At 46.7% G+C, this 23,553-nt stretch overlaps 1 pseudogene; it reads left to right on the top strand.

Moving 5' to 3' along the window:
- Nucleotides 1-63: 63 nt before the first annotated feature.
- On the top strand, nt 64-22,939 carry LOC119316040 (annotated as a pseudogene).
- The last annotated feature ends 614 nt before the right edge of the window (nt 22,940-23,553 follow it).

Genomic DNA, 23,553 nt, shown 5'->3' with positions numbered 1-23,553 from the left:
GACAAGGCGAGCCACCGGGCCGCGAGATCTGCACCCGCCCGCCTCCCTCCGCTAATTCGGCCCATGGGGAGGAGGCTGCTCTCACTCCTGCCGAATGCTCGCCTCACGCACGAATATGGACAAGGTGCGCATCCTGCTACTGGGTAATGTTGTTGCTTCCCTACTGTTTTCCGCATGACGCTCCTGCTTCCGTACTCTTTGCCATGCCATGCTGCTGCGGCTACTAACTCCTGCTAATATGTCATGCTGCAGTTTTGCTTAGAGTTTTGAGGATAATATATCTCTACTTCTCCCCTCCTGAACTCAAAAGCAATATATAAATTTGTGTGGCAACTAAATTCAGGAATGGACTAAAAGGGACAATGTGATTATAAAATACAATCAATCTACATAAATCATGGCACAATTGTCTAAGTTATCCGGAGCAGGTTGATTGTGTGGAGTTGGAAGGATAATTTGTTGTAGTGTAGTTTCAAAGATGATATAGACAAAAAACAGCATCAAGCATTGCAAATGACGTGGTAGACCAAAAAAATTAGATTTTCTAGCGAATGAAAACATAAAAATCAGATGGCCTACCAGAGGTTCTTGGTTCAGGTTGTTAGATGGAAGGACAAGGCGGTGGCGGTGGAGATGGGGAGTCGATTAGGAAGGAGAAAGAGTTTGTGCAACTGCTGCTCAGTGCGAAAAATAGAGGTAAATAAATGTATTGTTCAGGTGGTGAGATTTAGTCTCCCTTCTTTGTATTCAGCGATGAACTACTGAATGGTGTTGGTAAATTCATGGCATGAGTTGTCGAGGAGGACGTCAATGTGTGGGAGGTTGTAGCCTTGCAGGAGATTAGGCTTACCTTGGCAAATTAGCTTGCGGCCCTAAAGCTGTATGTTTGATTAATCTGAAGTGTGCACAAATATTTGTGTTTAATGAGTGAAATGTACCCGCCTGACTGACATGAACCTTCAGGAAAGAAAGATCCTAAAGTTGGCTTCACTTGGTAGTAACTATGGAAACCTGAAGAATGTTGTTGACACCCTAAAGGATATGAAGTTGCATTGTCATGTATGTTTATGCAAATTGAAATTTACTTGAGAGTGAATCTCTAAAAGCATCTCCAGCCGCGTTTCCAACAAGCCCCCAGGGCGACTTTTTTAGCGCTGATGCCAAATAAGGCCCCAGTTGCGCCCCCAAGACACCGAAATCCGTCGGCTCGGCACGTTTTTGGGCCCGGCGATCGTAGGCCGAACCCAGCGCACTTGGGGGCGCTCGGGGGCTCCGGCGGAAGGGAAAATACGCATGGTACACACTGTCAAGCGATCAAGGAAATCGTCCAGATTTGCCCCCCACCCCGCGCGCTCGGCCACCATTGTGCCGATCCCGGCGCCGCCCACTGCCCGGCAGCGCTGTGACGCCCTCAATTCAATCGTACACTAATCATACACGCAAATGTGTACAATCAAGATCAAGGATTCACGGGAAGATATCACAACACAACTCTAGACACAAATTAAAATAATACAAGCTTATATTACAAGCCAGGGGCCTCGAGGGCTCGAATACATAAGATCGAATACACAAGAGTCAGCGGAAGCAACAATATCTGAGTACATACATGAGTTAGACAAGTTTGCCTTAAGAAGGCTAGCACAAAAGCAGCAACGATCGAAAAGGCAAGGCCTCCTTCCTGGGAGCCTCCTAACTACTCCAAGTCATCAGCGGCCGTCACGTAGTAGTAGGCACCCTCGGGGTAGCAGTAGTCATCCGTGGCGTCGTCTGGCTCCTGGGATCCGTCATCTGCTCGCAACAATCGGGTATGGGGGAAAAGAAGTAGCAAAGCAACCGTGAGTACTCATCCAAAGTACTCGCAAGACTTACATCAGATCTAAACTAAGTATGCATCTGTATCAAAGGGAAAGGGTTGTATCTGTGGACTAAACTGCAGAATGCCAGAAGAGAAGGGGGAACGCCTAGCCTAGCGAAGACTAGCATCTTCTGGAAACCAACATCTTGCAGCAACAGTAGGGAGTAGAGTAGCATAAAGTAAAGTAGCAGTAATGTTATCAACCTCGGCCAGAGATCCTTTCTCGACTCCCTGTGAGAAAGCAATCCCAGAGCCATACTATCCATTTCTCATCTCATATCCAAGTCTCATCTCCATGTCTCATCTCAAGTATCCAGTTCTAGTTGTATCGATGGGGATACAACTCCAAGTGTCCGTTACCGTAGGACAGGCTATCGATAGATGTTTTCTTCCCTGCAGGGGTGCACCAACTTACCCACCACGCTCGATTAACTCCGGCCGGACACACTTTCCTGGGTCATGCCCGGCCTCGGCCAAACAATACGCCGCAACCCGACCTAGGCTTAATAGAGAGGCCAGCATGCCGGACTAAACCTATGCCCCCAGGGGTCATGGGCCATCTCCCCAGGAACTCCTGCACGTTGCGTACGCGGCTGGTGAGCAGACCTAGATACCTCCCTAAAAAGGCAGGAGCTTACCAGTCCAACCCGGCGCGCGCCGCTCAGTCGCTAACGTCTATTAAGCTTCGGCTGATGTATACAACGCTGAATGCCCATACTATGCCCACGTGATGGTTAGTGCTATCAAGCTAGAGGCCCCCCGATCAAATATCCAAATCGTAGTGGATTAGGAACGCGCGGTAACAAACAGAGACTCACGAAAGATGTGACCACGTTGCCCCGTCTCAAGGACTTGCGGCAAGGGCTAAGAATGCCCGGCCATGCCTCGTAAGTATCTCGCGGGCACCTTCCAGGTCAACCCGACTCCACATCACTCACTATTAAGCTCGCGCGGGTACCCCTCAGGGTCGACCCGTCTTTAGTAACATGGTTCAGTGTAAAGTCATAGTAACCATGGTAACTGTGTGTCTAACACCAAAGGGAAAACCCGAGGAATCACCCCTGGTGAATTCCACTCGATGTTATCATCAAGGTGAACATAAGAGGATTCACCCTCGAGGTTCACACTTGAGGGGTTGCTCGACAGAGCCGTGACGGAAGTGGTTAAGGAGGAAATCACCCTCAATGATCACGACCGAATAGCTGCACTACAGAGATCTCATCAGGAGTGATGTATGAGGTTCACCCTCGGCACTCGATAGTAACTCTGTAGTGTCATACAACTAGGGGGGTGATGTGTGTAGTGTCGGGGCCTGGACGTTGATCACGTTTATCGAGTCATCAAACATAAAGCGAGGCAACTGGGACAAGGTGGGGGGTCACTGATGGATCACTAACCAACCTATACTAAGCAGTTTAGGATTAGCAGGTAAGGTATGAAAGCAGGTAACAACAACAGGCTATGCATCAGAGTAGGATCATACAGAAAGCAGTAGCAGTTCTAATGCAAGCAGGAGAGGGAAAGAAATGGGCGATATCGGAATGCTCAAGGGGGGTTTTCTTGCCTGGTTGCTCTGGCAAGGAGGGGTCGTCGTCGACGTAGTCGATCACAGGGGCATCAGCAGCGGTCTCGTGGTCTACCGGAGAGAAGAGGGGGAAGAAACAGTAAATACACGCAAGCATAAGCATAACGAGACAAAAGCGGTGCTAGAGGTGTTCTAACGCAGTGCTAGGTGATACTGGTGAAGGAGAATAACATCCGGGAAAGTTTTCCCAGTTCCGAACGTTTGTCAGACAGATGAACCGAAGGGGAAAAGTTATGTGTTTAGCATGCTAGGGGCACGTGACAAAAGAACGGACCGCGTATTCGGATTAGTTGGATTTTTCTGAGCACCTTTCATATATAAAGTTTTTCCATCCGAGTTACGGTTTAATATCTACGAATTTTCAATGATTTTAAACCATCTCTGGAATTATCTCTAATTCAAAAAAAATGGACTTAATGCATCAGCATGACGCCAGTGGTCAACCCTGACCGCTGACCAGTCAAACAGGGCAGTGGGGCCTATCCATCATTGACTGATTTGCTAATTACCATTTAAACCTAGTTTAATTAGTAGGTTAAATAAATCCAATTAGTTAACTAAACATGATTAATTAAGTTAATTAATTATCTTATTAATTAATTAATTTTATTTTTAACCTCTTTTTTTATAACCAGGGCTGGGCCCCACATGCAGTGGCGCAACCAGCCACTGGAGCGGGCGCGACTAACGGGCGTGGCACGGGCGGAGACCGAACCCGCCCGGTTGCGAGGCGGAGGCCGGCGACAGTGCACTGGTGGCCAGGGGCCATCGCAGATGGCGGGAATGGCAGCGGGGCGAGGGGGGCGGAGCCAGGCGGGCGCAGGTGGCGCGGCCGCGTGCGTGGTTCGTCACGGCGGCCAGGCTGCAGCTGCGGCTCTGTTAGCAAGCGGCTGTAGTGGCAGCGGCGGACGCAGGCAGTCAGGGGGCGGAGGAGGACCATGGCGGCAGGGCGTTTGGGGGAGGAGGCAGAGGCGCAGGCAATAGCAGTGCAGATCGTAGCAGGCAGCAGTGGCAAAGGCATACGGCGGCGGCGACAGACGGCAGCGCCGGGAGGGCACGCGGAATGGCGCGCGCTGTGAGCGTGCGGGCGCAAGACGCAAGCGAGGTACAAGGGCGCGCAGGGACTACGACGGTGGGCGCGTGAGCTCGCGTGCAGCGCGCAGCCACGGGCGCAGACGCGACGAGCGCGGGGCCCAGGCGCGGCCACGGCGAGGGAGGACGGCAGGAAAAAAAGGGGAAACGGCGAGGGCTCACAGCGGAGCGTAGGGAGGCGGCAGTGGTCTCGGGGAGGGTCGACGTGGCCGGAGACGACGATGAGGGAAGCGGCGTTCGAGAAGGGAGATGAGTCGGGGAGGCTTCGATCCGCTTGATGCGCCGACTCCGAGCTCCATCCGGGGCTTGTAGCCGACGTGGAGGAGGCCGGTGGAGCCGTTGGACGCATCGACGTGGTGAGGGAGGGGGTCGAGGCCGCGGCAACGATGCCGACGATGCTCCGGCAGAGAGAACGGAGAGGAAGAGAGCCGAGCGAGAGAGGGGTGGGGGAATCTGGGGCTGACGAGGACGAGGCCGAGGGGGAGACTTATCCCCTCGGCGGCGTGGGTGGTTCGAGTGGGCCGGCCTGGCCGACCAGCTGGATGGCCAGCTGGGCCACAAGGCCCACTAGGGGGTGGTGGCCTTTTCTTTTATTTATTTTTTGAATTGCCTCTGTTTCCTATTTAAAAGAGCTACTGAATTATTTTTGTTAAATGTGGCACTTTGCACAAAAATAGATAGGAACAAAATGAAGTTGCATAAAAAGTTTGGAGTCAAAAGGAGTTGGCTAACCATTTTCAGAAATTGGAAAGGCCAATTTAATTATTGTTGGACCATAAGTTAAAATCCCAGGGGCATTTTGGGAACTCAAATGAGGTTGGTTCCAACTTGATAAATATCCAAGGATTATTTGCCACCTTTTGAACATTTTAGTTTTCATGCTTGACAAACTTGGATTTTTGACTTTAAATTTTGAATTTGAATTTGAATCATGTTTTGGATCAAGTGAGGATTAGCAACAGTAATGTCATGACTTGGCATCATTAGCGGAGGATTATTGTAGCTTAATTATCCGGGCATCACAACAGCTAGATAGGCTATTCCCACCAGAAAAGAGAGAAGGTTTCACCGCGACAACCTCTCCACCACCATCTAGGTGAGTTTTCCGGTGCTCCGGCTACACAGGGCGGTACACCGGCAGTTGTGCGCCCACCACGCCCGCCAGGTGTTCTCTATTTTTTTACTCGGTGATGGACTCGGACGACGAGGAGGCGCTCGCGGTGCTTTCTACCTCTTGAGCATGCGTTGGTTTTCCCTTGAATAGGAAAGGGTGATGCAGCGAAGTAGCATAAGTATTTCCCTCAGTTTTTTAGAACCAAGGTATCAATCCAGTAGGAGACAACGCACAAGTCACCTAGTACGTGCACAAACAATCAAGAACCTCGCAACCAACGCGATAAAAGTGTCGTCAATCCCTTCACGGTCACTTGCGAAAGTGAGATCTGATAGAGATAATAAGATAAATATTTTTTGGTATTTTGTTGTATAGATTGGAAAATAAAGATTGCAAAATAGTAAACGGGATGCGATAATAAAAGAGGTGCAATATAATAAGAAAGAGACCCGGGGGCCATATGTTTCACTAGTGGCTTCTCTCCACTACAAGAAATATGTCAACTTGTGACCACCACTATTGGTCACTGAATGGTCACAAATTTCCATTTGTGACCAAAAACATAAGGTCAAAAGCTGGCCGTCGTAAACTGACTATAGCGACCTTTCTTCTGGAATGGTCGCAAACGTTTATGACCAAAATAAGCCTATTGCTCTGTTTTGGTCACTAGCAACCTCCCCAGTCCACGTAGGCATCCAGCGTGGCAAGCTGATGTGGCACAAGATTCAGCCCGGTCCAATTCAGTTTTCTACATGGGCCTAGCCCAACAATTCGGCCTTTTTAATGTATTTTTTCTATAAATTTTTGATCGGCTTCATGGGCCAAGCCCAACATTGTAGCCTTTTTATTTTCTAGGCCTTCGGCCTTTTTGCTTCCATTTCTTATTTGGGCCTTTTTACAATCCATTTTGGACCAGGTCCAGGTCATCCAATTAGGTCCCATGTGTCAGTTTTCTTTTGTTTCTTTCCTATTTTAAAGGATCCACTAGTGAAATGGGACCAGGTGTGTTGTTTAGGTGCCACACGTCAATCCTCTATTTGTGCAACAACCAATAACTTGATTCAAATAGAGCCAATAACACATAAATTTTCAAACGGCTGCCAAATCATGGCAAGTACTATACAATCACGGCGGTACAAATCAGGTATTGAAATATAAAATACAGCTAAATATTAACATGTCCAGCTCCAGGGAGCTAAAACACATTGTTGGGTGCAAGTTTTCTTTAGGATTCTTCTCGTGTAGTTCCTTGTACAACAACTTTTGACGAATTAAGGCCAAAATCTGTGAGTTATAAATCAGAAAAGTTAGGAATATAATCAAGTGAAGCCGTGCATACAACATTCTCCTAACAATGAAAAATAGCTGCAGAATTTGAGATCTAATAAGAAACCATGCATATAGCATTCTCATAACAGCAAAACTGAGATATATTTGGGCAGGGAAAATGACGAGTATCAACCCAGTGCAAGATAACAGAGCAACTATGTCAAAGTTATTCAGATATGCATAGTTATGAAGATATCTAAGGCAATGATCATGAATATAGGCATCACGTCCATGTCAAGTAGATCGAAATGATTCTGCATCTACTACTATTACTCCACACATCGACCGCTATCCAGCATGCATTAGAGTATTAAGTTCATAAGAACAGAGTAATGCTTTAAGCAAGATGACATGATGTAGAGGGATAAAATCAAGCAATATGATAGAAACCCCATATTTTTATCCTTGATGGCAACAATACAATACGTGCCTTGCTGTTGTCACTGGGAAAGGACACCGCAAGATTGAACCCAAAGCTAAGCACTTCTCCCATTGCTAGAAATATCAATCTAGTAGGCCAATCTAAACCAATAATTCGAAGAGACTTGCAAATATATCAAATCATGCATATAAGAGTTCATAGAAGAACCAAATAATATTCGTAGATAATCTAGTTCATAAACCCACAATTCATTGGATCTCGGCAAACACACCGCAAAAGAGTATTACATCGAATAGATCTCCAAGAACATCAAGGGGAACTTTGTATTGAAGATCAAAGAGAGAGAAGAAGCCATATAGATAATAAATATGGACCCGAAGGTCTCTGGTAAACTATTCACGCTTCATCGGAGAGGCTATTGTGTTGATGTATAAGCCCTCCGTGATCGATTCCCCCTTTGGCAGATCACCGGAAAAGGTCCCTAGATGGGATCTCACGGGTACAAAAGGTTGCGGCGGTGGAAAAGTGGTTTCGTCCCTCCCCCTGATGTTTTTATGGTATAAGAGTATATATAGGCGAAAGAAGTATGCCGGTGGAGCTCCGTGGGTCCCATGAGGGTGGGGGCGCACCTACCCCCTAGGCGCGCCTACCCCCCTAGGCGCACCCTCCTATCTCGTGGCCACCTCACGGAGTTCCAGACTTCCACTCCAAGTCTCGTGGTTTGCTTTCAGTCCAAGAAAGATCATCGCGAAGATTTCATTCCGTTTGGATTCCGTTTGGTATTCCTTTTCTGTGAAACACTGAAATAGGTAAAAACAAAATTGGCACTGGGCCTCCAATTAATAGGTTAGTCCCAAAAATAATATAAAAGAGCATATTAAAGCCCATTAAACATCAAAAATAGATAATATAATAGCATGGAAGAATAAAAAATTATAGATACGTTGGAGACGTATCAAGCATCCCCAGCTTAATTCCTGCTCGTCCTCGAGTAGGTAAATGATAAAAATAGAATTTTTGATGTGGAATGCTACCTGAGGGAGTCCTGGATTAGGGGGTGCCCGGATAGCCGGACTATAACCTTTGGCCGGACTCTTGGACTATGAAGATACAAGATTGAAGACTTCGTCCCGTGTTCGGATGGGACTTTCCTTGGCGTGGAAGGCAAGCTTGGCAATACGGAGATGTAGATCTCCTCCCATTGTAACCGACTCTGTGTAACCCTAGCCCTCTCCGGTGTCTATATAAACCGGAGGGTTTTAGTCCATAGGAGGAATGACAATAATACCATAGGCTAGCTTCTAGGGTTTAGCCTCTTTGATCTCGTGGTAGATCTACTCTTGTACTACACATATCATCAATATTAATCAAGCAGGAGTAGGGTTTTACCTCCATCGAGAGGGCCCGAACCTGGGTAAAAACATTGTGTCCCTTGTCTCCTGTTACCATCCGCCTCGACGCATAGGTCGGGACCCCCTACCCGAGATCCGCCGGTTTTGACACCAACATTGCTGCTTTCATTGAGAGTTCCTCTGTGTCGTCACCTTTAGGCCCGATGGCTCCTCCGATCATCAACAACGATGCGGTCCAGGGTGAGACCTTTCTCCCCGGACAGATCTTCGTGTTCGGCGGCTTTGCACTGCGGGCTAATTTTCTTGGCCATCTGGAGCAGATTGAAAGCTACACCCCTGTCCGTCAGGTCAGATTTGGAAGTTTGAACTACACGGATGACATCCGCGGAGACTTTATCTTCGACAGATCCGAGCCACAACCTAGTGCGCCGCACTGTCACGATGGGCATGACTTAGCTCTACCGCCGAACAGTGCCCTGGAGGCCGTGCCCGCAACAGCTCCGACCCTTAGCTCGGAGCCAACTCCACCGATCAAGGGCGGGTGGCTAGACACCGCCTCGGGGGCTGCAGTCTCAACGGCGATCGAGCCAAACACCAGCCTTATCCTCTGCGAAGCCCGTGACTCCAAGGTGCCAGACCCTACTCCGGACTCCGAACCCTCCGTGCCCTTGCCAATCAAATTCGATTGGGCGCCGATTATGGAATTCACCGCCGCAGATATCTTTCAGCACTCGCCCTTCGGCGACATTCTGAATTCACTAAGGTCTCTCTCTTTGTCAGGAGAGCCCTGGCCGGATTATGGCCAACAGGATTGGGATGCGGACAACAAAGAAATTCGACGCCCACCCACCACCCACTTCGTAGCCACTGCCGACGATTTAACCGACATGCTTGACTTCGACTCCGAAGACATCGACGGCATGGACGACGATGTAGGAGGCAAACAGGAACCAGCGCCCATAGGGCACTGGACAGCCACCCCATCCTACGATGTATACATGGTGGACACACCCAAAGGAAACGACGAGGATGAATGGGAGGACGCAATGAAGGGTCGTTCCTCCAAAAAGCAGTCAAAGCGGCGGCGTAAGCGCCGCTCCAAGCCTCGCCTCGACAGAGACATTGGTCATACAAACCCAGCCACAGAGCAGGGTGAGCCGGCGAACGATGAACATGGCATCGAGCAACCGTCCGAACAAGGCAACTTGGATAAACAAACCGCACAACCCGTCCCTGGCGAAGATAACAGTCTGGACGACCTCACGCCAGACAAGTTCCAAGAGCAGAAGAACCTCCACAAAAGGCTTGTCGCCACTGTGCGTAGCCTGAAAAAGCAGAAGCGGAAGCTCAAAACTGTGGAAGATGCACTCAGAATCAAGTGGAGCAAAGTACTCAACACCGCAGACAAATACGGCGACAGTCGCCACACAAAAAGTTACCCGAAGCGAAAGCTCCTGCCTGAATTTGATGAGGAGGCCTTAGAGCCTCCGCAATCAACAAATAAGGAAGCCACCCAGTCGGATAAACGACCCCATGGCCAATATAGAGCGGCAAGAGGCGCTGCACACAAGCCAGCACGCGACCCACTGAAGGATTCACATCAAAAAGATGGCCCAGCCAGATCTATCTACGGGCCAAGAAAGCAAGCTTTAGTAAGAAATGCAACACAACAAACATCCGAACACTACGGCACACCCAAATACAGGGGTGCCGCACACCCCCTATGTTTCAACGATGAGGTGCTGGACCATGAATTTCCAGCGGGATTCAAGCTCGTAAACATAGAGGCGTACGACGAAACGACAGACCCTGGAGTCTGGATTGAGGACTATATCCTCCATATCCATATGGCCCGAGGAGACGACCTCCACGCCATAAAATACTTACCCCTCAAGCTCAAAGGGCCAGCCCGGCATTGGCTTAAAGGCCTTCCCAAAAACACCATTGGAAGTTGGGAAGAGCTCGAGGATGCTTATCAGGCAAATTTTCAAGGGACCTATGTCCGGCCTCCGGATGCAGACGATTTAAGTCATATAACTCAACAGCCCGGAGAGTCAGCTTGGAAACTCTGGAACATATTTCTTACTAAAAAGAACCAGATAGTCGACTGTCCGGACACCGAAGCCTTAGCAGCTTTCAAACACAGCGTTTGAGATGAATGGCTCGCCAGACACCTCGGCCAACAAAAAGCCAAGAACAATGGCCGCATTAACAAGCCTCTTGACCCGCTTTTGCACGGGAGAGGACAGCTGGTTCGCAAGATGCAGCACCAGCGACCCAAGTACATCTGAAGTCAGGGACGGAAATGGGAAACTGCGTCGCAGCAAGGACCAGCGCCGAAATAAGGGAAACAGCCCGAAGAGCACGGCAGTCAACACCGGATTCAAAAGCTCTCGGCAGGGTCAGAAAAAGCTGCCCCTCAAGGATAACATGGATGATCTATCTAGCCTAAACAAAATCTTGGACAAAATATGTCAAATCCACAGCACTCCCGGGAAGCCTGCAAACCATACCCATAGAGAATGTTGGGTCTTCAAGCAATCCGGCAAACTCAACGCCGACCACAAGGGGCTCGATACACCAAGTGAGGACGATGACGAACCCCACAAGCAGAGCACCGGGAAACAAAAGAATTTCCCACAAGAAGTCAAAACAGTAAACTTATTTCACGTGACAAAAGGGAAAAACAAGGTGGCGCCTATAGAGATACGCGCCATGCGGCCGATCACAAAGGAGTCTCGCCACTGGTTGTTAAAACCAATCACCTTCGACCATCAGGATTACTCCGGAAGTATCCGGAACGCAGGTTGGACCGCCTTGGTATTAGATCCGATAATCGACGGATTCCACTTTACACAAGTCCTGATGGACGACGGCAGTGGTCTAAACCTGCTATATCAGGACACAGTCCGCAAAATGGGGATGGACCCAACAAAAATTTGCCATAGCAACACTTCCTTTAAAGGAGTAACGCCAGGCCCGGATGCCCATTGCACGGGTTCTCTCCTGCTAGAAGTAATGTTCGGTGCCCCTGATAACTTCCGCCGCGAAAAGCTAACCTTCCACATCGCCCCATTTTCAAGTAGCTATCAAGCACTACTGGGACGCGAAGCTTTCGCCCGCTTTAACGCAATACCGCATTATGCATCTCTCACGCTTAAGATGCCCGGCCCATGAGGCATCATCTCACTAAAGGGAAATATTGAATATTCCTCGCGTGCAGAAGACTATACGGCTGCCTGGACAGCCACACATTAAAACAACTTCACCAACAAAAGCATCTAACAGGTCATTAAGACCACAGACACGGCTAGGCGAGTCCGGAGCAAACTTATAATTGATAAAGGTTTTTGTAGCCGTACACCCCTATACAAGGGGCTCCGCGTATGTAAAATAAGCGACAATAAGGCTCAATTTCCCCATCTTGAATTATACTTTGTTTACTTAGTACAACATATATTTCGCACGACTATTCTTCTTTCAACTAAGTTTCTCTCTTTTACAGATGAACACCGTGCTACACCCATCTAGGACACGGCGCAACGGAGACACAGGCGCAGATGTGCAGCAGGGACCCGTCCCAAGGATTCTCTTTAGATTAAGACCCTACGTAAATCTTTTTCACTATTTCTTGTTGATGCACATCCCCCAGATTCACAGTATAACCGAGGAGGAGGCTAGCATCTTGGCATGTGGCCACGTCAGAATTTCGCACGTACCTAGACACCAGGGGCTTATTATCATGGGCACTGCTCAACCCATTTTTATAAAGACCGAATACCTTAGGGAGTGTTCGGCGTCGCGAGTTTGGCCTTATATGCATCAGCTCCGAATCATGTCTTTGGTCAAATGTTGGGTTTGCCCGGCTCCTGTGTTTTGCTGCCTTACATTCCACTCTATCGGCTAAGGAGGCACTAGGAGAACTACTGCGATTGTGCCCGGTTCAGCCAGGCGAGCACCTCAGTAGAGAAAGCCGAAAACTGACTATCATGGTATAGCGTGAGACTGGTCAACCACTCGATGACCTATCGGAGTCTTCGGGATTCCTTCGCATTAACGAAGGGCCGTTTCCCGACCAGGCACACACGTGCCCCGAGTTCGGGCGAGCGCGGCACCAGCTGGGGCTATATAGTACCCCCCCTGTCAAACTCCTATGGCTAAGTGAAAGTGATAAAGCATTATAGTCCGATTGCCTAGTTCGCTGCGCTATCACCTCCTTCATGGACCAAGAGTTGGATCAATTGTGAGAATGTGCCTTCTGCGAACACCCCCGCATTATATGCGTGGGGGCTGAAGCCGACGACTGCCATCTTTCAGATTATATACATATACCTCAACGGCCGCACAGGAGGCATTATAATACTTGCAGGCACAAGTATAAAAAGCTTCTACAATTCATCAAAATATTGTTTTACAATAATACACGTTATTCAAACATAATATCCTTCGAGCACTGCGTCTCTATTAAACGAGCGCCTTGCAGAACTTCCTCAAAATAGTGCTTAGTAGGTATTCGCCCTCCGTCCGAATCTTGGGATGCAACAGCGGCGGCCTCCATCTCCGCCCAGTATGTCTTCACACGGACAAGGGCCATCCGCGCACCCTCTATGCATGCTGACCTCTTCATCGCATTGATATGCAGCACGGCACCAAGGAACTGCTGCACCAAGCTAAAATAACTGTTCGGCTTTGGCCTTTCCGGCCACAGATGATTAACGACATCCTTCATGGCGAGTCCGGACAACCTATTCAGTTCGGCCCATTCGGCCAAACGATCGGTCTACGGAAGCGGACGCTCCCGATTGTTGAATTGTGACCAGAAGAGCTTCTCCACTTCGCTATCTTTATGATCTCGGAAATGTTCTGCCGCATCAGCGGCACTCGCAGCTAAATCCAGATATGCGTCCGCCGAACTCCACATCTGGTCCAACTGAGCGTATTTAGGATCTCTGAACTTCATCCGCAGCATAAAGGGCTTTCCAGCCGCGATATCTCCGGCCTGACGCAGCTCCTCCTTCATCGCTCTCATCGCAGAACAAGCATCCTTGGCCGCTGTAGTGGCCTTCTCCAGGTCTGTCCGCTCCGCCCGATCTTCTTTTTCAAGAAGCTTGCAGCGGTCAGCAGCGTTCTTTAACTTCACAGCCATTTCGGCCATTTCCTTCTTGCTTCGGCAGTGAGCAGCCTGTTCGGCTTTCAGCTCTTCAATTTCCTTTACGGCAGCCGCATCACTTCTCCTGGCTTGCTCCTTGTCTCGGGCAAGTTCCGCCCGAAGGCTCTCCATGGCAGCGGCCCCATCTGCATCAAACGCACACGCTATAAGATACTGGCATCAAGCTCCTCTTACCAGGTGTCTCTGGAGAAATTACATACCTTGTGCCGCGTCAAGCCGCTTGTTGACAACCGCGATGTCGGCATCTGCCACGTCAAGTTGTCGCGTTAGCTCGGCAAATTCATTAGTCCGGCTGGCCACCGGACACTTCGCCACCTACATAGGATGGCGGAAAAATTACACCTCGGACTATGATCCTCTGCGTGTTGTCATCTTCGACAAAACACAGAGTCTCAGGGGCTACTATCTACACAGGGCGCATCTTATATGCAGAACTGTCAAAAGGTACATCACCTCGCGTACCTCAAAACCTGTCAGTAAACTCCTGACGGCCTCGTGCAACCCGCTTTTAGTGGACGTAATCCTTTCAATTACCGTACCCATCAACGTACGGTGTCCCTCTGAGATAGACGCTTGCCCTAACAGATCCTTTAGTTCATCCGACCGAGCACCAGGCGGTGCCGGACACGTTCGATGGCCTTTTTCAAAGACCGGACACGGATGGCCTTGGGGGGCCATATGACTGCCTTCCGGCCCTGCCGGATTCGGATAAACCCTCCACGATGATACCTCAGGATCGCCCGCTTCGTAAGGCGGTATGGCAGGGGGAGGCGTTCCGCTCTCGATCATCTCCGGAAGAAGATCCACCGAAGATGAGCTCTGCTGAGAAGCGCTGAGATCTGAACTACAAGGTAAAATTTCGGTTATTTTCCTCAGAAATAAAACAAGGATTTCTCTCATTTTAAACCTCCCCTCTCTACTTACGGCTCGGTGGAGGGCTGATCCCCTTGAGGGCATAGTACGGCCGAGGCATCCCCCGGCACAGGACCCTCTAGCGAAGACTTCTTCCCCCGCTTTGAGACCATGGACTCCGGGTCTTCAGAGGCAGTCCTCTTCCTCCCCTGAGTAGAGGAATTTTCGATTCCTCCTTTCCAGAAAGCCTCCTTTGGGGAGGCAGCAGCTTCTTTGTCCCCCCTTGCTTTCTTCCGAAGGCACGACCTCCAGCATCCTGGTTAACACGGGATCCGGCGAGGTCTCGGGAAGGGGGGCCGGACACCTGATTAACTTCGCCTTCGCTACCCACTCCTGTTTCATAGACAACTCTTTTAAGGGTGATGTTGTGATAAATGAACGGATGGTGTGTCCAGGCACAGGGCTACTTACTTGAGTATCCGGACGATTGCAGCTCAGTCCTGCGTCCTCCGTAGAATCCGGACACACTACTTGTGGTCCGAAGAACAATTTTATACATTTCCACGGGCGTCATGCCAAGAAAATGTTGGAGAACTCGTGGTCCCTCCAGGTTGAACTCCCACAGGCGGAGGGGCGACGTTTGCAGGGCAGAACTCGGCGGATTAACATAACCCGCGCCACCACGACCAGACTGATGTCTCTTTCTAGGAGATCTCGGATGCGGCCCTGCAACTGGGGCACGTCCTTTGCCGACCCCCTGTCCAGCCCCTTATTGACCCATGACGCCAGTCGTGGCGGGGGACCCGAGCGAAAAGCAGGCAGCGCCACCCACTTGGTGCTCCTGGGAGCTGTGATACAAAACCACTCTTGTTTCCATAAGCTGAACTCCTCTTGAAAAGAGCCCTCGGGCCATGGAGCGTCAGCATTCTTGCTTATAACAGCGCCTCCACACTCCGCGTGTTGTCCCTCAATCTTCTTCGGCTCTACTTTAAAGGACTTAAGCCACATTCCGAAGTGAGGAGTAATACGGAGGAAGGCTTCACACACGACAATGAACAATGAGATGTGGAGGATGGACTCCAGGGCTATGTCGTGAAATTCCAGCCCATAATAAAACATGAGCCCCCTCACGAAGGGATCCGTCGCGAAGCCTAGCCCTCGAAGGAAGTGAGACACGAACACCACGCTCTCACCAGGCTTGGGAGTAGGAATAACCTGCCCATGAGCAGGCAGCCTATGCGAGATTTCGCCGGTCAAAAACCTGGCCTCTCTCAGCTTTAGCACGTCTTCCTCCGTGACGGAGGAAGGCGTCCATCGGCCTCGAAGGTCGGAGCCGGACATCGTCGAAGGTCCGAAGCGCCTGAAATCTGGGGCCTTGGGTGTTGGAACTCGAGGCGAAGGGCGAATTCGATTGAGATCAAAAGAAAGTTGTAAGGCCTTGGTCTCTTTATAAAAGGTTGAATACCAAGAGCCCTCCCCGTGACTGTTTGGGACTCACCTTTGATCGAGGAGACACACCAATGGGCACGATTGGGTTACCCACTTCCGTATTGATGAGAATCCCGTAAATAAAGGGGACACGATCTCTCCTTCAACAAGACGTGCCAAGGAAATCGCCTCGCAAAACGCACTGAGGTGGGACAGTAAAAACGGTTCAAATAAAGGCTTGTCTATGGCATGATGACACGCTACGGAATACGTCAGCAGATTAGACTTGTGTAAATATTATTCTCTCTATGGCAGTATGTGGAACTTATTTTGCAGAGTCGGACATTATCCTTGTGTTCAAAATCTTCTATGAAGTATTCGGAGGAGGAACCCGCCTTGCAATGCCGAAGACAATCTGCGCGCCAGACTCATCGTCATTGAAGCCTGGTTCAGGGGCTACTAAGGGAGTCCTGGATTACGGGGTGTCCGGATAGCCGGAATATAACCTTTGGCTGGACTCTTGGACTATGCAGATACAAGATTGAAGACTTCGTCCCGTGTCCGGATGGGATTTCCTTGGCGTGGAAGGCAAGCTTGGCAATACGGAGATGTAGATCTCCTTCCATTGTAACCGACTCTGTGTAACCCTAGCCCTCTCTGGTGTCTATATAAACCGGAGGCTAGCTTCTAGGGTTTAGCCTCTTTGATCTCGTGGTAGATCTACTCTTGTACTACCCATATCATCAATATTAATCAAGCAGGAGTAGGGTTTTACCTCCATCGAGAGGGCCCGAACCTGGGTAAAAACATTGTGTCCCTTGTCTCCTGTTACCATCCGCCTAGACGCACAGTTCGGGACCCCCTACCCGAGATCCGCCGGTTTTGACACCGACACTACCTAACATATTTATCAATGTAATTTTCTTTATTGTGGCATGAATGTTCAGATCCGAAAGACTTAAGACAAAAGTTTATTGACATAACAATAATAATACTTCAAGCTTACTAACAAAGTAATTATGTCCTCTCAAAATAACATGGCCAAAGAAAGCTCATCCCTACAAAATCATATAGTTTGGTCATGCTCCATCTTCGTCAAACAAAATACTCAAATCCTGCACAACCGCAATGACAAGCCAAGCAATTGTCTCATACTTTAGTAATCTCAAACCTTTTCAACTTTCATGCAATACATGAGCGCCAGCCATGGGCATAACACTATAGGTGGAATAGAGTGGTGGTTGTGGAGAGGACAAAAAGGAGGAAGATGGTCTCACATCAACTATGCGTATCAATGGGCTATGGGGATGCCCATCAATAGATGTCAATGTGAGTGAGTAGGGATTTCCATGCAACGGATGCACTAGAGCTATAAATGTATGAAAGCTCAACAAAAGAAACTAAGTGGGTGTGCATCCAACTTGCTTGCTCACGAAGACCTAGGGCATTTGAGGAAGCCCATCATTGGAATATACAAGCCAAGTTCTATAATGAAAATTTCCCACTAGTATATGAAAGTGACAAAATAAGAGACTCTCTATCATGAAGATCATGGTGCCACTTTGAAGCACAAGTGTGGAAAAAGGATAGTAACATTGTCCCTTCTCTTTTTTTCCTTTTTTCCTTTTTTTCTCTTTTTTCGGGCCTTTCTTTTTTTATCTGGCCTTTCTCTCTATTTATTTATTTATTTCCTCACATGGGACAATACTCTAATAATGATGTTCATCACACTTCTATTTATTTACAACTCAAATATTACAACTCGATACTTAGAACAAAAATATGACTCTATATGCATGCCTCTGGCGGTGTACCAGGATGTGCAATGAATCAAGAGTGACATGTATAAAAAATTATGAACGGTGGCTTTGCCACAAATATGATGTCAACTACATGATCATGCAAGGCAATATGACAATGATGGATCGTGTCATAATAAACGGAATGGTGGAAAGTTGCATGACAATATATCTCGGAATGGCTATGGAAGTGCCATAATAGGTAGGTATGGTGGCTGTTTTGAGGAAGGTAAATGGTGGGTTTATGGTACCGGCAAAAGTTGCGCGGTACTAGAGAGGCTAGCAATGGTGAAAGGGTGAGAGTGTGTATAATCCACGGACTCAACATTAGTCATAAAGAACTCACATACTTATTGCAAAAATCTACAAGTCATCAAATACCAAGCACTACGCGCATGCTCCTAGGGGGATAGATTGGTAGGAAAAGACCATCGCTCGTTGATACGTCTCCAACGTATCTATAATTTTTGATTGTTCCATGCTATTATATTATTTGTTTTGGATGTTAACGGGCTTATTTATACACTTTTATATTATTTTTGGGACTAACCTACTAACTCAAGGCCCACTACAAATTGTTTTTTTGCCTATTTCGGTGTTTCATAGAAAAGGAATACCAAACGGAATGAAACCTTCGAGAGAGTTATTTTTGGAACAAACGTGATCCAGAGGACTTGGAGTGGACGTCAAGAAACCAACGAGGAGGCCACGAGGCAGGGGGCACGCACACCCCCTTTGGCGCGGCCTCCACCCTCGTGGCTCCACCGACCTACTTCTTTGAGAAAAACAATGTGTATTGTTAGCTCTTGGATATTCCTAAAATTTTGTATTTATGGTTTGCACAATTTTATGATATTTGAGTATAAAAAACTCATGAGTAGATTTTGTAAGCACATTCTGTATTTTGACCCAGAGTTGTTGCTTCGTTCATGCATCAGATAGTCACACTTCTCACAAGAAACGAAACCACTCTCAAATTATTTCTTCTCGGTGCAACTAAGACACAAAGTCATGAAGCAACCTTGCCATGTTACTTTACAAAAATAGTTAATAATATCTATATACATGGTTAGATCATGAGTGCAATACAAAAAAGTTGCAATGCTCATTTAGAATTCACAAACTAAATGTATAATAATGCTAATGATTGCACATACATGGTAGTAGCTCAATGGGGTAAGTATATATGTGTGATTTACTAGGATCGTATAGTTACAAATACATTTATAAGGGGATCTTGGTTGAATATTAAGCAGGACATAGGGTCATAGAGCAACAATGTCATGTTAGTTTAGAAAAATGTTAGATCTCCATATACATGGTTAGATCAAGGATGCGATGAGAAATTTGCAATGCTAACTTACACTTTATATAACCACCATAGGATAATTCTACTTATTGCACATGAAGTAATGCAAGTAACTAAATGGAGTAAGCTTCCGTTTCTTTGAGAAAAATGGAGTGGGTAGCTATAGGTGATTTACAAAAATCCTAATGTTACATATAATCATTTATGAGAAGATATTGGTTAAACTTTTGGTTGGATGTACTACAATCTTGAGCTAATAAATGAAATAACTAGCTATGAGTTATTTGTGTGGATCTTAAAATTATATACAATCATTTATGAGAAGATATTAATTGGTTAAAAGTTTGGTTGGATGAACCCGTCCAATAAACTTGGACGAGAAGAGTACGACCATTGTAGTACACTCATAATTCAAGTGTGTAGTATATTCCTGAGCTTATAAATGGCATAAATAGCTATTAGTGATTTTCAAAGATATTCACATTACACACCATCATTTATGAGAATATTATTTAGCATTATGCACAATCATTTATGAGAATATTTTTGGTTAAATGTTTGGTTGGATGAACCCGTCCAATAAACCCGGACGAAGAGTGTATGATAGTAGTAGTACAACCATACTATTGGTGTGTAGTAAAATCTTGAGCTAATAAATGAGTAACTAGCCATGAGTCATTTACAAGAATCTTAAAATTACATGCAATCATTTAGGAGAAGATGTAAATTAAACATACACAGGGGAGGGGCGATGACTATGAGAAGATATTGGTTAAACATCATAGGTGCATAGTACGATCCTCGCAGCCCACAAGCCACCCACGGTTACGAGGAGGGTGGTTGAGGCGGTGTTGTGGCCTGAGAAGAAGAAGCCCGGCAGGGCGGTGGTCGGAGTCGATGGTTCGTGATGCTCAACTGGCTTGGGCTCGAGCTCGGCTTCGACACGACGACGAGGCCTTCAACGCTGATTTTGAGGACTTCGACGCCAACTCCGGGTACTTCAACTTGGAACGCGGGCATGGCGCGATATCTTCGGAGGATGAAAATGACAAGGTTGTCGAGATCAATCCGTTAGCTGCCAAGAGATCCATCTCAAAAGGTTTTAATCTGCTCGTTTTATAACCTTTTGCGATTGACCACTGTAGAAGCTAGGATATTGTGTGATTGGTTTAGATTCCTTGGGTAGGAAAAGAAATTGTGTGGGGTTGGTGTTGGAAGGCTTGATTTGTTGGTGTTAGGGCATCTTCAATGTTGAGCCGCTAACCAGACACACTAAACATCCGCGAACGCGTATGGGCGCGTCCACAGACCCAGATTTGGGAGCTGGTCATCCAACCCTATTCCTCAAATGTCCGCCTCTATTAACTTAAGAAAATAGTAATGGCCTTCCATCAAATAGCAATGGTGCTCCACTATATACAATGATTTCTAGCTTGTGAGAGCCGCAACCCAATTCACTTCCTCCAAATAACCATTGTGAGTTGCAGATCTTCTGCCAAAATAGCTTGTTAGAAATGCAAACCTTCCACTAATGAGAACCTAACAGAAATCAAACTGATTTCCAAGTTATTTTGACCACTCAATTCCATCAAAAAGCAATGTCCTTTGACCAAATAGCAGTGGCCTTCCTCCAAAGCAAACAGAGAGGAGAGAGGCTGTGGCATGAGGTATTTGGTGGCTTTTGATTGGCAAGGCAAACACCCGAACTTCTAGAAATCTTCCCATGCTTTTGCATGATTTGTGGTAATTCAGGGGGCCAGATGCATCCGCGGACATATGCGGCTCCAGGGTTGGATGATAAAAATTGGTTTGACGCATTTGCGGTCGTTTTGAGGGACGTCATTGGAGATGCCCTGTCACCTGTTTGTTTAGAGATTTGGGGTTGGAATGGATTGGATGTTATGAAGTGAATTGGGTTTAGGGCTAGGCCTTTTTCATTTCTCAGCCATGTTTCCTTGAACTGATTAGGCTGGTAGGTTGGTTTCACCACTCTTCCCGCAGAGAATCAATTTTGGTTGCTAGGTTGTTGATATTGTGATTTATATTTTTTGTGACCTTTGATGGAGATTAACACATTTACTGTTTATAGTCAACTAGGTTTGAAAATCTACATAGGGCCGAATTTCTCTATTTTTTATTGAGGTCTTGACCTTTTGGGTTGTTTCCTTGTTTTAGATGGTTGTAGGTTTGAATGGGAATTTTCTATACTTGGTTCAGTTGTCAGTCTGAAGGATTATTTTGGTAAATGTTGAGTCCTACTAGAAAACAATCCTTGATTCTGCATCATCGATAATGGAATTTTTTTCACAGGGTTGATAATGGGATTTAAAGATCAATAATTACAAAATGATGGCAAAGGTCTATATCATGTCCATAAGTTGTAATTTAATTTATTTTGTGGGTGACTAATGCTTTCGCCGAAACGTGAAGAGGATTGCACCCATGATGGTTCAGTGTTCATAAGAATTGTGATATTATACATATGAATTCGTGCACATGATGAAATTAATTACTTTTTGTGAGACAAGCTTTTCTATATTCATCTATATTAGCATTGACATTGATCTTGCATTGCAGATGATTTGAGCACCAGGACTAGTGCTGGTTTTGATGGCCCCGCACAAAGGCCAGGTAAAAGGAAGAGAAAAAACCAATTCAGGGGCATTCGGCAACGCCCCCGGGGTAAGTGGGCTGCTGAAATCAGAGATCCTATTAAGGGTTCCTATGTTTGGCTTGGTACTTTCAATAGTGCTGAAGAAGCTGCAAGAGCTTATGATGTTGAAGCATGTAGAATCCGTGGCAAGAAGGCCAAGCTTAACTTTCCAGATGAACCAACAATTCCTCAGAACCACCGTGTTCTCCATGTTATTCCTAATAAAGTACCCAAGCCAAGCACAACACAAGAACATAGTTTCATACCAGCACTCAACAACCTTGCCAACCAAAATGATTTCGTCTACCCATCTGCTAACTTCACATCAAACCAGCCACTTGTTCAGCTTGACAACATGCCATTTGTTCCTGCAATGAGCTCTGTTACCCCTGTTGAAGTTCCTGCTATGAATTTGTACCATGACCGGAGAAGTAACACCTTTGGATGTTCTAAGTTGGGCCGAGAGTATTACACCAAGACTCCCGATATATCATCCATTTCTCCCATTTCAACCATTGCTGAAGGAGAAGGATCCACACCTATCAAGAGTAACACCAACAACTCAATGGTTCATCCTGTTATGGAGAATAATGGTGTCAATTTGGAACCTTGGATGAGATATCTTATGGATGATAGCGTGGATGAGATGATTAGTAGCCTATTGAATTTTGATGTGCCTCGGGATGTCGTTGGAAACATGGACTTTGGAGCTTCGATGACATGCCCGTCTGTGATCAATTTTTCTCAGAGAATCAAACCCTATATATCGGAAAAAAATGGTAAGCCTTCCAATTTGGAAGTTCAGTCCGAGTTGATAATGTTTTCATTAATCTGAATTTATTGTTTTGTGTTTCAGGAATAAGACTATGGAAGATTTGGAAGCACTCTATTGCCTCCTCGGACTAGCATATGCTTCTATTCAAGCTTAGAAGCAAAAAAAGTTGCATCTTGATTCTATATTGTAATCGACCCATTCCCTAGTTGACTATCGATGTCTGGAAACCAATTATGAAGCCGATGAACCGTTGTCTTGTCTTTTGCCAACTTTTATGTCACCAATACCATTTCTAAATGTGAAAACATGAATTCTTGTCTAGTTTGGTTTAATTTGTGCACTTCTTCTCATTTCCTTTCGTTCTAGATGTTTATTTATATTTTGGAAATAAAATTAGCTTATAAGCGACCATGTTTATATAAGCCGACTAGCATATATTTTTTTGACCTGAAAGTCTGCAGGGCTTACACCCCACAACATTTTATTAGAAAAAAACAAGGTACAAATACAAGATTCCTCAAGAGGAGGAACAAAGAAATAGAAAAACTATACAAGAAAGGTTAAAGAAATCTAAAAAAGAAAGGAGAGGCACTAAAATCTACTACTAGGAAAGAAAGAATATACAAATAAGAAGGGCCTCAAGGGGCAAGAAATCAATCCATTTGAGTAGAGCTTCCTTGTATCTGGTCTTGATCCGGTGTGAAAGAAGAGTAATATCATGGATAAACCCATTTCTCCACTGCATAAAAGTTGGTTTGACCTGCCTAAAATCCCTGTCATTCCGAACTTTCCAAATATTCCACCATGCAAGAAATACCACCTCTCAGAAGAAAGGCTTATTGAACTCCCTACTGG

The sequence above is a fragment of the Triticum dicoccoides genome, chromosome 6A, assembly GCF_002162155.2.
Source record: "Triticum dicoccoides isolate Atlit2015 ecotype Zavitan chromosome 6A, WEW_v2.0, whole genome shotgun sequence".
Taxonomy (NCBI): domain Eukaryota; kingdom Viridiplantae; phylum Streptophyta; class Magnoliopsida; order Poales; family Poaceae; genus Triticum; species Triticum dicoccoides.
The sequence above is the reverse complement of the archived record's forward strand: the minus strand, read 5'-3'. Positions and strand labels throughout refer to the sequence as shown.